Source organism: Salvelinus fontinalis, chromosome 23, assembly GCF_029448725.1.
Source record: "Salvelinus fontinalis isolate EN_2023a chromosome 23, ASM2944872v1, whole genome shotgun sequence".
NCBI classification, from domain to species: Eukaryota; Metazoa; Chordata; class Actinopteri; order Salmoniformes; family Salmonidae; genus Salvelinus; species Salvelinus fontinalis.
In genome coordinates this window covers 4,045,767-4,060,666 of record NC_074687.1, presented here as the reverse complement: position 1 = coordinate 4,060,666, position 14,900 = coordinate 4,045,767, and the positions used below count along the sequence as shown (strand labels likewise).

At 42.9% G+C, this 14,900-nt stretch overlaps 1 protein-coding gene and 1 long non-coding RNA gene across 2 annotated transcripts in view; one reads left to right on the top strand and one right to left on the bottom strand.

The window, feature by feature from the left end:
- Nucleotides 1-3: 3 nt before the first annotated feature.
- Nucleotides 4-4,624, bottom strand: LOC129820737 (uncharacterized). Its single transcript, XR_008754231.1, has 3 exons — nt 4,300-4,624; nt 3,545-3,661; nt 4-204 (listed from the first exon to the last, which is right to left on the bottom strand). It is a non-coding gene; the product is annotated as an uncharacterized LOC129820737 (long non-coding RNA).
- A 4,528-nt stretch (nt 4,625-9,152) lies between these two features.
- LOC129820735 (mucin-5AC-like) overlaps nt 9,153-14,900 on the top strand; it is a 31,568-nt gene continuing 25,820 nt past the window's right edge. The window contains exon 1 of the mRNA XM_055877650.1: nt 9,153-9,490. The gene's annotated coding sequence lies outside the window, so the exon portion shown is untranslated. The remainder of the gene's footprint in view (nt 9,491-14,900) is intronic.

Genomic DNA, 14,900 nt, shown 5'->3' with positions numbered 1-14,900 from the left:
TTCAGTCCAGGTCTAGACTGAACACATGTACAGGGATTTCACTGAGTCATTTGAATCATGGATTTTTTGATAGACCAGACAAACTACTTATTCACAGCTTTACTGTCCTCTACATGTTTGAGGTGTCGTATGATCATCTCTCTGCTGTTCAGGTAGGTGCCTTCTTCAGTAGGGAGACTATGGGGCAGCTTGAGTGGCTGGATCCTGGACAGGTAGAACGAGAGATGAAAGTGGCTTAGATTTCACAAAAGGAAATCAGTCAACTTAAATAAATGCAGTCAGCCCTAATATGTATTTTACAAGACTGGGAATACAGATAAGCTGTTGGTGACAGATACTTAAAAACACTTTTTTAAAGGGGGCGTGGATCAGAAAACCAACATGGGGTGGTGCATTATCATGCTGAAACATGGGGTGATTGTGGGGGATGAATGGCACGACAATGGACCTCAAGATCTCACAGTAGCTGCACTCAAATTGCCATCGATAAAATGCAATTGTGTTCGTTCTGTAGTTTGCCTGTCCATATAACTCTGTTCAATGTTGACATCAGCAAACCACTCGCCCACACAACGCCATACACACGGTCTGCCATTTGCCTGGTACAGTTGAAACCTGGATTCATCCATGAAGAGTACACTTCTCCAGCGTGCCAGTGGCCATTGAAGGTGAGAATTTGCCCACTGAAGTTGGTTACAACGCTGAACTGCAGGCAGATCAAAACTCTGGTGAGGACAACGAGCAAGCAGATGAGTCTCCCTGAGACGGTTTCTGCAGAAATTCTTTGGTTTTGCAAATCCAGTTTCATCAGCTGTCCGATGGCATCTCAGAACATCCTGCAGGTGACAAAGTTGGATGTGGAGGTCCTGGGCTGGCATGATTACACGTGGTCTGCAGTTGTGAGGCCAGTTGGACGTACTGCCAAATTCTCTAAAAGGCAGTTGAAGGTGGCATATGGTAGAGAAATTAACATTAAATTATCTGGCAACAGCTCTGGTGGACATTCCTGCAGCCAGCAAGCCAATTGCACGCTCCCTCATAACTTGAGACATCTGTAGCATTTTGACAAAACTGCACATTTTAGACTGGCATTTTATTTGTCCCCACCACAAGGTGCACCTGTGTCACAATCACGCTGTTTAATCAACTTCTTGGTATGCCACACCTGTCAGGTGGATTAATTATCTTGGCAAAGGACAAATGCTCACTAACGGATATAAACAAATGGGTGCACAAAATTTGAGAGAATTAACATTTGTGCGTATGGAAGATTTATGGGACTTTTTATTTCAGCTCATGAAACATGGGACCAACACTTCACATGTTGCGTTTATATTTTTGTTCTGTAGTTTTCAGAATCAAATAACCAGAAGGTATACAGCAGCATATACTTCACAGGAATTAAATGTGATGTTAACTCTACACTAACATCAAAGTAAAAACTTAGGTCTTATCGCTCAAGATGCTTGATACATTTCAGCTGGTTGTTGACTGAAGGGATGTTCTTGTGAATTACAGGTATACTATGTATGCCTGAGTAGAGAAAGAACAATTAAAAATCACAGAGGAGGAAAATGTACCCAATTGTCATAGTTCAGTAAAAGTAAAGATACCTTAATAGAAAATTACTTTAGTAAAAGTCAAAGTAAATGTAATTGCTCAAATATACTCGAGTATCATTTTAAATTCCTTATATTTGTCACATTCTGACCATAGTTCTTTTGTATGTCTGTTTTAGTGTGGTCAGGGTGTGAGTTGGGTGGGTATGATCTATGTTTTCTGTTTCTATGTGGGGTTTCTCGTTTGGCCTGATATAGTTCTCAGAGGCAGGTGTTAGTCATTGTCTCTGATTGGGAACTATATTTAGGTAGCCTGTGTTCTATTGTGTTTTGTGGGTGGTTGTCTTCAGTCTTTGTGTGTCTGCACCAGATAGAACTGTTTCGGTTTTCACTTTGTTGTTTTTGTATTTTGAGTTGTTCACTTCATTAAATAAGATGAACAATTACCACGCTGCGCATTGGTCCTCTGAACCTTCAAACTTCTCCTCCTCAGACGAGGAGGAAGACGACAGCCGTTACAATATTAAGCAAACCAGACAGCACCATTTTCTTTTTTAAATTTATGCACAGGGAAAATTTATGGAGTAAAAAGTACATTATTTTCTTTAGGATTGTAGTGGAATAAAAGTTGTCAAAAATATAAATAGTAAAGTACAGATACAATGCATTCGGAAATATTCAGACCACTTCCCTTTTCCACATTTTGTTATGTTACAGCCTTATTCTAAAATGGATTACATTTGAACAAATCCTCAATCTACACACAATACCCCATAAAGACAAAGCGAAAACAGGTCTTTGAATATTTAGCAAATTTATAAAATAAAATAAACTTCACATTTGCATAAGTATTCAGACCCTTTGCTCTGAGACTCGAAATTGAGCTCAGATGCATCCCGTTTCCATTGATTATCCTTGAGATGTTTCTAGAACTTGGGAGTCCAACTGTGGTAAATTCAATTGATTGGACATGATTTGGAAAGAAACACACACCTGTCTATATAAAGGTCCCGCAGTTGACCAAGCCATGAGGTTGAAGGAATTGTCTGTAGAGCTCTGAGACAGGATTGTGTCAAGGCACAGATCTGGGGAAGGGTACCAAAAAAAAAACCAGCTTTGAAGGTACCTAAGAACACAGTGGCTTCTATCATTCTTAAATGGAAGAAGTTTGGAACCACCAAGGCTCTTCCTAAAGCTGACCGCCCGGCCAAACTGAGCAATCAAGGGAGAGCGGCCTTGGTCAGGGAGAGCTCTCCTCTGTGGAGAAGGGAAAACCTTCCAGAAGGACAACAGTCTCTGCAGCGCTCCACCAATCAGGCCTTTATGGTAGAGTGGCCAGACAGAAGCCACTCCTCAGTAAAAGGCACATGACAGCCCGTTTCGAGTGCCAAGCTTGTAGCGTCATACCCAAGGAGACTTGAGGCTGTAATCACTGCCAAAGGTTCTTCAACAAAGTACTGATTACTTATGCAAATATTTTTATTTATTTATAAATTCACCAAAAGTTATAAAAACCTGTTTTTGCTTTGTCATTATGGGGTATTGTGTAGATTGAGGGGGAAAAAACTATTTAATCAGTTTTAGAATAAGGCTGTAACGTAACAAAATGTGGAAATAGTCAAGGGGTCTGAATATTTCCGAATGCATTGTACCCCCAAAAAACTACTTCGTAGTACTTTAAAATATTTTTACTTTAATACTTCACAATAAAAACCAAGTTAACAATCAGACTCATCATTACAACTTCACTGCATGACCTCAAGCACAGATAACTGAATTAAATACAAGTCCTGGAGAAGAAAATGGTCACACTATGCAAAACACACACTTGGTCTAGAGGTGGGCAACCTTCACTTAGTAGAATCAGGTGTGTTACTACTCGGATGGAGCAAAAGCATGCACCCACATCTGACAGGTTAGGATTTCCCACCACTAGGCTAGCCCCCAGATGAGAAGTTATTCATCTAAACTGATAGGAGCCCCACCTTCTGCAGGCAACTTCCCTCCACTAGCTTCTTCTCCCGCGTCACCACGTGCTGTTTACTGGGTTGCTCTGGATTACCACCATACTTCTCATGCTCTTGCATCTGCTCATCCAGCAACTGAAAGACCATGGATTCAGGGGGTTTAGTCCCAGGGGTTTATTTAAAATGACATTTCCATTATATCACTGCCATTAGCCTGTAATCAAAGTGTAAGTAACATTAGGTAATAAACAGCTTTGAGTTGATTGCATTTAGACGTAGGGCCTGCCCTTGAAAGTCCGCAGCACCGTCCACCCTACTTGTGGAATCCGTGCTCTGGTGAACTTGCTGCAGAATGAATTTAACCAAGGCAGAGGCATCGTTTATGTTAAAGCCTAGAATAATACACAGAAATACTGTATCATCAAATATGCAACACATGAAGAGAATGAGAAAAGGCAATGTTATACTAACTATGAAGGAGTCAACTCAGATGATCCCAAACCGAAAAAAAATATTTACAATTGTCCAAATAATATATTCCATACAAATGTATTCCAAATAAATTAACAAAATATCATGAATTAAAATACATTTAAAAATACATAAAAAAATACGTTTCCTACAATGCTTCCAAAAATATATTGTAAATGAATTCCCCCCCGTATGGAACACTAGACGTGTTGGTTCAACAACCAGTCATCTGACTGATTGCTTAGTTACAACTGCCTGCCAGAAAGATTCTCTTCCTTTAATAAATTAGACTTCATCGTTACCTGAATTGGGGAAAATACGTATAGCCCACGACATAGCATTGCCATATTTACTTGTTGGTTGATAGGGGATACAGGAAATGAGTTTAAAGAGTATATTGAGTAGAACGTCGAGGCGTGCAGGGACGCCAATGTTATAACACAAAGTTTCTAAACTATTTTTGATTATAGTGCAAAAAACATCATATGCGGATGGGCCAAGGCAAATACTGAATCCTACCAAGTTATAAAGTGTTGTTACAAAAACAAACTAGCTACATTCTAAACAAAATCGAAATGCAGATAAAATTACGCGTTCAGGATTAACAGAGGGTTTTCGCATTTTGAATTTAAACGGATGTCGGAAGTCATCGGTCATCTTCTTCGGTGGGGATTATCGGCGGTTGGCATCCAACGGTATGGTGCATTACCGGCACCTACTGTACTGGAGTGTAGGCCAGAGACGGAGGCAGGGTGACACTAAATCCTACCTGCCAGCCCGATGCTCTTAAAAAAGATAACAAAATATTTGAGACTATATCTAATGACGTTCTACTCAATATACTCTTTAAACTAATTTCCTGTATCCCCTTCTCCCTCATACTAGATCTCAGCCTCTCTCTTTCCCTCTGATACTGCCCACACTGTAGCAATATATCAAATCAAATTGTATTTGTCACATGCACCAAATACAACATGTGTAGGTAGACCTTACCCTGTATGCTTACTTACAAGCCCTTAACCAACCATGTAGTTCAAGAAATAGAGTTAAGAAAATGTTTACTAAATAAACTAAAGTAAAAAATAAATCAAATTAAAGTAACACAAGATAATTACATAATAACAACGAGGCTACATACAGGGGGTACCGGTACCGAGTCAATGTGCGGGGGTACAGGTTAGTCAAGGTCATTTGTAAAGTGACTATGCATAGATACTAAAGAGTGAGAAAATACATTTCTATTCTTTTTTTCAGCGGCAGGGACTGAGAACCTGGTCATAATTGAAGCAATGATGGATGGCGCTAATTACAGGAAAATTCTTGAGGGGAAACCTATTTCAGTCTTCCAGAGATTTGAGACTGGGACAGAGGTTCACCTTCCAGCAAGACAATGACCCTAAACATTCTGCTAAAGCAACACTCAGAGTGGTTTAAGGGGAAACATTTAAATGTTTTGGAATGGCCTAGTCAAAGCCCAGACCACAATCCAATTGAAAATCTGTGGTATGACTTAAAGATTGCTGTACACCAGCGGAACCCATCCAACTTGAAGGAGCTGGAGCAGTTCTGTCTTGATGAATAGGCAAAAATCCCAGTGGCTAGATGTCCCAAGCTTATAGAGACTTGCTGTAATGGCTGCAAAAAGTATTGACTTTAGGGGGGTGAATAGTTATGCACGCTCAAGTTTTCTTCTTTGTTCCACAAAAAAAAAATGTTTGCATCTTCAAAGGGGTAGGCATGTTGTGTAAATCAAATGATACAAACCCCCCAAAAATATATTTTAATTTCATGTTGTAAGGCAACAAAATAGGAAAAATGCCAAGGGTGGTGAATACTTTCGCAAGCCACTGTATATAGCTTGTGGCTCCATTTGTGTTCTTTAGGGCTGTTGCACAGTTCTAAACCTATTCCCAATGCCAAGTCTCTCATGTGTTATTTCCCTGATCCACTTGTGTGTTTGTGTGTGTGTGTTTGTGTGTGTGTTGCAGGGGGATAATTCCTCCCAGCAGACCAGTGCCCTGTTAGAGCTCAAGCAGAGTCTACAGAACCAGGGTGTGTGTCTGCCAAGGTGTGTGTTTGTTATGGTGTGTGTCTGTTATGGTGTGTGTGTCTGTTATGCCATGGTGTGTGTCTGCCATGGTGTGTGTCTGCCATGGTGTGTGTCTGCCAGGGTGTGTGTCTGCCATGGTGTGTGTGTGTCTGCCATGGTGTGTGTCTGCCAGGGTGTGTGTCTGCCATGGTATGTGTCTGCCATGGTGTGTGTCTGCCAGGGTGTGTGTCTGCCATGGTATGTGTCTGCCAGGTTGTGTGTCTGCCATGGTGTGTGTCTGCCAGGGTGTGTGTCTGCCAGGGTGTGTGTTGGACCTCCAGTACTCCACGTTTCACTACTGGGAGATCAGGTATACCATACATTTCAATCAATCAATTTCCACACCCAGGACGCATGTGCATGGCTTGGCAATATATGGGCCATTTGGCACATGCACATTATATCATCTTTGCTTTAATGTTGGTTATAAACATGATCATGATCCCTAAGTTTTGACAACGGATGGATCATCAAGATAGGAAGAGGACTGGATTACTTCAAGAAACAAAAGGCCAGACTTCAACCATGGATCGTTCTCTCCTCTTTGTTCAGTCTTCAATTTATGTAGTCACTGATACTGACCGATCAAATTATACATCAAAGAAAAGATATAGAACACACAGAATAATAATCCAGTAGTATTTGTTCAAAGTAAGTATTTAAACAGCATTTCTCCTATTTTTCTCTCCCATAGTGTCGTTTCTCCATCGGCTACTGTGAATATGACCCGAGGCAGTGCCAGGAGACCACAGTGGCTATCTTTCACACCAAGCACACTAGCCGATGGAGCACACTTAGAATGCATGCCCAATACATTATTCCATTCTAAGTGATATGCAACTGTGGATAGGCCTGCTGGAACCATCTCTCTCTCTCTCACTCACTCACTCACACTCACTCACACTCACACACTCACACACTCACACACACACACACACACACACACACACACACACACACACACACACACACACACACACACACACACACACACACACACACACACACACACACACACACACACACACACACACACACACACACACACACACACACACACACAGCTCAAAAAAATAAAGGGAACATTAAAATAACACATCCTAGATCTAAATGAATGAAATCAAACTCAACCCATGGAGGTCTGGATTTGGAGTCACACTCAAAATTAAAGTGGAAAACCACACTACAGGCTGATCCAACTTTGATGTAATGTCCTTAAAACAAGTCAAAATGAGGCTCAGTAGTGTGTGTGGACTCCACGTGCCTGTATGACCTCCCTACAACGCCTGGGCATGCTCCTGATGAGGTGGCGGATGGTCTCCTGAGGGATCTCCTCCCAGACCTGGACTAAAGCATCCGCCAACTCCTGGACAGTCTGTGGTGCAACGTGGCGTTGGTGGATGGAGCGAGACATGATGTCCCAGATGTGCTCAATTGGATTCAGGTCTGGGGAACGGGCGGGCCAGTCCATAGCATCAATGCCTTCCTCTTGCAGGAACTGCTGACACACTCCAGCCACATGAGGTCTAGCATGTCTTGCATTGGGAGGAACCCAGGGCCAACCGCACCAGCAAATGGTCTCACAATGGGTCTGAGGATCTCATCTCGGTACCTAATGGCAGTCAGGCTACCTCTGGCGAGCACATGGAGGGCTGTGCGGCCCCCCAAAGAAATGCCACCCCACACCATGACTGACCCACCGCCAAACCGGTCATGCTGGAGGATGTTGCAGGCAGCAGAACGTTCTCCATGGCATCTCCAGACTCTGTCACGTCTGTCACATGTGCTCATGTGCTCAGTGTGAACCTGCTTTCATCTGTGAAGAGCACAGGGCGCCAGTGGCGAATCTGCCAATCTTGGTGTTCTCTGGCAAATGCCAAACGTCCTGCACGGTGTTGGGCTGTAAGCACAACCCCCACCTGTGGACGTCGGGCCCTCATACCACCCTCATGGAGTCTGTTTCTGACCGTTTGAGCAGACACATGCACATTTGTGGCCTGCTGGAGGTCATTTTGCAGGGCTCTGGCAGTGCTCCACCTGCTCCTCCTTGCACAAAGGCGGAGGTAGCGGTCCTGCTGCTGGGTTGTTGCCCTCCTCCACGTCTCCTGATGTACTGGCCTGTCTCCTGGTAGCGCCTCCATGCTCTGGACACTACGTTGACAGACACAGCAAACCTTGCCACAGCTCGCATTGATGTGCCATCCTGGATGAGCTGCACTACCTGAGCCACTTGTGTGGGTTGTAGACTCCGTCTCATGCTACCACTAGAGTGAAAGCACCGCCAGCATTCAAAAGTGACCAAAACATCAGCCAGGAAGCATAGGAATGAGAAGTGGTCTGTGGTCACCACCTGCAGAACCACTCCTTTATTGGGGGTGTCTTGCTAATTGCCTATAATTTCCACCTTTTGTCTATTCCATTTGCACAACAGCATGTGAAATTTATTGTCAATCAGTGTTGCTTCCTAAGTGGACAGTTTGATTTCACAGAAGTGTGATTGACTTGGAGTTACATTGTGTTGTTTAAGTGTTCCCTTTATTTTTTTGAGCAGTGTATATATGCATTTTTAGGCTTCAATCATAAAGTTGGTCTGACGAAGCCTGGCTGTTGTTTCGGGGTCCTTGCTAATTATGTGTATCAAGGACATTATTTCACTTTGACCAGAATGGTTAATGGTGGATCCGAAAATTTGTTTGGTCATTTTTGGGTAACATCTATGAGCTGTACTTTTAACTTGTGTCTGTTCTTAACCTGTTTTTGTTTTTTATATATTCATATTCACTAAAAGTGTACATATAATTAAAAATTATCCGATTTTCTTGAAACGGATTGTTCTTGTCAATTTGTGAAAGTATATGGCGCTAGCTAGTGGACATTGAAGTTCGTACACTTTATAATAATCCTAAAATATTATAATTATATGGTATTTTAGATTAATGGGTAGCCTAAATACAATCCCTAGGCTTTAACGTATCGTAATTTAATACCCTTAACACTTTAATTATTTCATTATTTGCACTGGTGGATTTGATCCGTTTGAATTGTAAAGTCTGTTGTCTGTAATGCTTTTTTCGTGATGTCGGACCCAAGTGAGACTAGTTGCTGCCATTTGGGATCCTAATAAATGAACAAAACACACTTTGTTTTCTTTTTTAGTCCTCAACGATCTGATTAGACGTTATCTATTCAGTAGATGAAGGGTTAAAATCCTTGCGTTAGGACTGGATGATAATAAACGTCGGACAGAGGACAGCAGTGCTAGCTCGCAAGCAGTATTCCATAGCCTCGACGTGTAGGTAGCCTACGTTACGAACTGACAGTGACACAGCTGTGAGCTCCCATCCACGCTCCAGAATAATATGACATTTGGATAATCCTCCTTCAACACTAGCCACGTCGGTACAGTAAGTATTATAACATGTTTCGTTGCCATAATATATCAATTCATTACCTCTGTAAAGAAAGACGTACTTTGTCACAAACTGTATGTATTCATCCTATTCATATAGACTACAGAATAGTCATCCGCAGATAAATTACCTTCTCGGTTTTCAGGAGTTTACCACTACCATATGGGCGACTTTCATCAAGGGGAGCTGAACAGTCTAGACATTGATCTCAATTTGCATTCATGAAAACTCTTAAAAATTTCAAAGTAAAATGAGCAATAAAGACTATGTTAGACTTGTAGTACGTAGCCAACATAGATCATTACTTCATTTAATATGTGTAGGGGGGGGGGGGGGGGCAGTGTAGTTTCACCCCCGACTCTTCATTAGAAAACATTTGTTTGAATTAAATAAATATCCGCATGAGTTCCCGCAGGGATTGGATTAAAATCTATCTATAATCGGCCTTAATCTCGATATATGCGGTCCTCATCTGGGTTCTGCAATGAAGAGAATTATAATCCCACTGAAAATACCACAAATCTTTGAATGACAGATGAGAGTCATCTTTGACTTTGATCAGAGAGAGAGAGCAGGGGCAATGACGGTTTACATGAATTTTCTCTCCTCCTAGATAGGTCAATGGATGGGGGACCATGCTCTTTCTGTATATGAAGTAACATACAGTCTCTCAGTAGCCTACCTTTCTCAGTAGCCTACCTCTCTCAGTAACATATGCCCTAGATGAGATGCAAAATAGGTCATTCTATATGAGGTGATTTATGATCACAATGGCAAATTTGCTTCATTCACATGATCTACTACCAAGATGTGGCCCACTCCACCCATCATGGTGTAGTTCATTTTCTTTCTGACAGCCAATACACCTAAATGCTTAGTAAATCAAATGGAGGACATTAGAAAAGTATGTTGCCAGATGTCAGATCCAGTATTATCAGTTCATTGGGATGATACAGTAGAAAGTGGAGTGATGGACGATGATACAGTAGACTGTGGGGTGATGGACGATGATACAGTAGACGATACAATAGACTGTGGAGTGATGGACGATGATACAGTAGAATGTGGAGTGATGGACGATGATACAGTAGACAGTGGAGTGATGGACAATGCTACAGTAGACGATGATACAGTAGACGATACAATAGACTGTGGAGTGATGGACGATCATACAGTAGACTATGGAGTGATGGACGATGATACAGTAGACTGTGGAGTGATGGACGATGATACAGTAGACTATGGAGTGATGGACGATGATACAGTATACTGTGGAGTGATGGACGATGATACAGTAGACTGTGGAGTGATGGACGATGATACAGTAGACTGTGGAGTGATGGAAGATGATACAGTAGACTGTTGAGTGATGGACGGTGATACAGTAGACAGTGGAGTGATGGACGATGATACAGTAGACTGTGGAGTGATGGACGGTGATACAGTAGACTGTTGAGTGATGGACGATGATACAGTAGACTGTTGAGTGATGGACGATGATACAGTAGACTGTGGAGTGATGGACGATGATACAGTAGACAGTGGAGTGATGGACGATGATACAGTAGACAGTGGAGTGATGGACGATGATACAGTAGACTGTGGAGTGATGGACGGTGATACAGTAGACAGTGGAGTGATGGACGATGATACAGTAGACTGTGGAGTGATGGACGATGATACAGTAGACAGTGGAGTGATGGACGATGATACAGTAGACTGTGGAGTGATGGACGATGATACAGTAGACAGTGGAGTGATGGACGATGATACAGTAGACTGTGGAGTGATGGACGATGATACAGTAGACTGTGGAGTGATGGACGATGATACAGTAGACAGTGGAGTGATGGACGATGATACAGTAGACTGTGGAGTGATGGACGATGATACAGTAGACTGTTGAGTGATGGACGATGATACAGTAGACTGTTGAGTAATGGACGATGATACAGTAGACTGTTGAGTGATGGACGATGATACAGTAGACTGTGGAGTGATGGACGATGATACAGTAGACTGTGGAGTGATGAACGATGATACAGTAGACTGTGGAGTGATGGATGATGATACAGTAGACAGTGGAGTGATGGACGATGATACAGTAGACAGTGGAGTGATGGACGATGATACAGTAGACTGTGGAGTGATGGACGATGATACAGTAGACTGTGGAGTGATGGACGATGATACAGTAGACTGTGGAGTGATGGACGATGATACAGTAGACAGTGGAGTGATGGACGATGATACAGTAGACTGTGGAGTGATGGACGATGATACAGTAGACTGTGGAGTGATGGACGATAATACAGTAGACTGTGGAGTGATGGACGATGATACAGTAGACTGTTGAGTGATGGACGATGATACAGTAGACTGTGGAGTGATGGACGATAATACAGTAGACTGTGGAGTGATGGATGATGATACAGTAGACTGTTGAGTGATGGACGATGATACAGTAGACTGTGGAGTGATGGACGATAATACAGTAGACTGTTGAGTGATGGACGATGATACAGTAGACTGTGGAGTGATGGACGATGATACAGTAGACTGTGGAGTGATGGACGATGATACAATAGACTGTGGAGTGATGGATGATGATACAGTAGACTGTGGAGTGATGGATGATGATACAGTAGACTGTGGAGTGATGGACGGTGATACAGTAGACAGTGGAGTGATGGACGATGATACAGTAGACTGTGGAGTGATGGATGATGATACAGTAGACGATACAATAGACTGTGGAGTGATGGACGATGATACAGTAGACTGTGGAGTGATGGACGATGATACAGTAGACTGTGGGGTGATGGACGATGATACAGTAGACTGTGGAGTGATGGATGATGATACAGTAGACTGTTGAGTGATGGACGATGATAGATCTGGGTCTGGGATGTTGGAAGTGGTCCAAATATCACAGCTGAGAGTTCATCCTGGCGGGAGCAGAGAGAAACAGAGAGGGATTTACTCACCATATGACTCTGGACAAATCAGATCAGAGGAGGCTGAGGGGAGGAGCTATAGGAGGGTGGGCTCATTGTAATGGCAGGATTGGCATAAATGGAACGGAGTCAAACGTGGTTTCTATATGTTTGATGTGTTTGATACCATTCCATTTATTCCATTCCACCCATTACAATTAGCCCATCCTCCAATAGGTCATCCCAGTAGCCTCCTCTGACGCAGATGTAGTGCAAGCTATATTCCTGGACCAAGCTGTTCACCAAACCATCCAGGAACCATCCAGAAACAGAGAATAGCTAGGTAATAATATAGAATACCTCTCCTCGCCTCGCCTCGCCTCTTCTCCCAACACAGTGGCTTGGCCACTCACTAATATGGCCTGTGCTTACTGTAACAGTAACTGACACACTAGAGAGAACTTGACCAAACAGTTTTATCACGTCCAAAAGATCACACATAAAAAGTTCTGAGTGACTGACGCATGGACACACAAATCCCCATCACATCCATTTATTGTCTCAGCTCTGACACCAGCGCCAGCCGGTTAAATCTCCCACAAGCTCCATTGGAGTTCATTTAAATTTGCCGCACCTGTAGAAGTAATATCAATAACCCCTGGCAAATGAGGTGGGACATGAGGTGCTTCAGGTGTTGTTGATGCTAGAGCAGTGAACTTCAAACTCAGCTGAAAGCTTCTCATTGTTAACAGTTAACAACGCCTTCAACAACTGTCCATATCCATACACACACGCACACAAACACCTCTTCGACACACACCCCTTGTCTGAGTGCATTGTGGTCTAGTGGTGGTAATGTGTAAATGATTCCATCAGCAGTAGTGCCTGTCCTCTTTCCAACTATCTTACACTCCACCTGAGCACAAAGGTTTATTGGCACTAAGACTTTTACCTTGACCTAGTCGTGAAGGTGGGTTGAGAACACTCTCCTTTCCATAGGTACCTGGATGAATCACTGTTTACAACTTACAGCAGATAGACAAATGGAACGCCTAAATATATTAAGTTAACATACGCGTGCACACATGCACACACAAATGAACGCACACCCACAAACGCACACAAACAAACACACACACACAGCTCTTCGACACACACGCCTGTGTCTGTGCAATGTGGTCTAGTGGTGATAATGTGTAAATGATTCCATCTGCAGTAGTGCCTGTCCTCTTTCCAACTGCAGCTGTATGTGTTACTCTCTGTCCTCGTTTCTGGGCCTAAAATCAGGTTAGTCTTTCATAAGGAGCTTAGCGCAGTGGGCCACAGTGTGTTACTGATGTAATAGAGTCTCTGTCTGCTCTGTCTCTCTCATTCTCTCTCTGTCTTTCCTCTCTCCCTTTATCCCTCTCTCCCGCTCTCCTTCTCTCCCTCTCTCCTCTCTCTCCTCTCTCTCCCTCTCTCCTTCTCTCCCTCTCTCCTTCTCTCTCTCTCTCCCTCTCTCCTTCTCTCCCTCTCTCCCTCTCTCTCTCTCCCTCTCTCCCTCTCTCCTTCTCTCCCCGCTCTGCTCTATTTTCTCTCTTTCTGCATATGCTGACCCCGGCATAGATTGATCTTCTCTGTCCCTGCATTTCTCTTTGTCCTTATTGTCTCGCTCCTTCCCTCTCTCTCTCTTATTCTCCCTTCCTCCTTTCACTATGTCCTTGTTGTCAGTCTCCCCCTCCCTCGGGGTGGCAGGTAGCCTAGTGGTTAGAGCGTTGGTCCAGTATCCGAAAGGTTGCTAGATCGATTCCCAAGCTGACAAGGTAAAAGTCTGTCGTTCTACCCCTGAACAAGGCAGTTAACTCATTGTTCCCCGGTAGGCCATCATTGTAAATAAGAATTTGTTCTTAACTGACTTGCCTAGTTAAATAAAAATAAAGCAGATGTGGAGGACAGAAGCCTGAGTTTTTTAAGAAAGGACAAAGAATCCGCTGAGAGGGGGAACACAATGCCCCAAGGGAGGGATGGTGAAAGGGAGGGATAGCTACAGTGCAGTAAGGGCGACTGGTAGTACTGGGTTAGTAAACACAAGGAATGTTAGTCCTTGGGCAGAATTGGTTTAGCAACGCAGCATCATTTTAAGTATAAGAACCTGTAGATGGAGGTGCATTATACAAAGCACTTCTTTTTGAAAACTGGCTTCAAGACTATGTTGTCGCAACATATTGATTTTGGATTACTGTGTCTAATTGACAGGCAACAATATGTACACTGTACAGAATGTAGAACATTATATACATAATTTGTGAAAATACTGTGTCTGCAATTAGCCTACATTCTCTGTGTGTGTGTGTGTCTGTGTGCTTATTTGATCAATGTGTGAACACAGTGCTTGTTTATACACTGTGTCTCAGCTAAATTTTGTGTCGCTGGGCCTGGTACATTGGAAATTGGTGATTAATCTGTTGTTGTGGGATTATGGGGCTGTG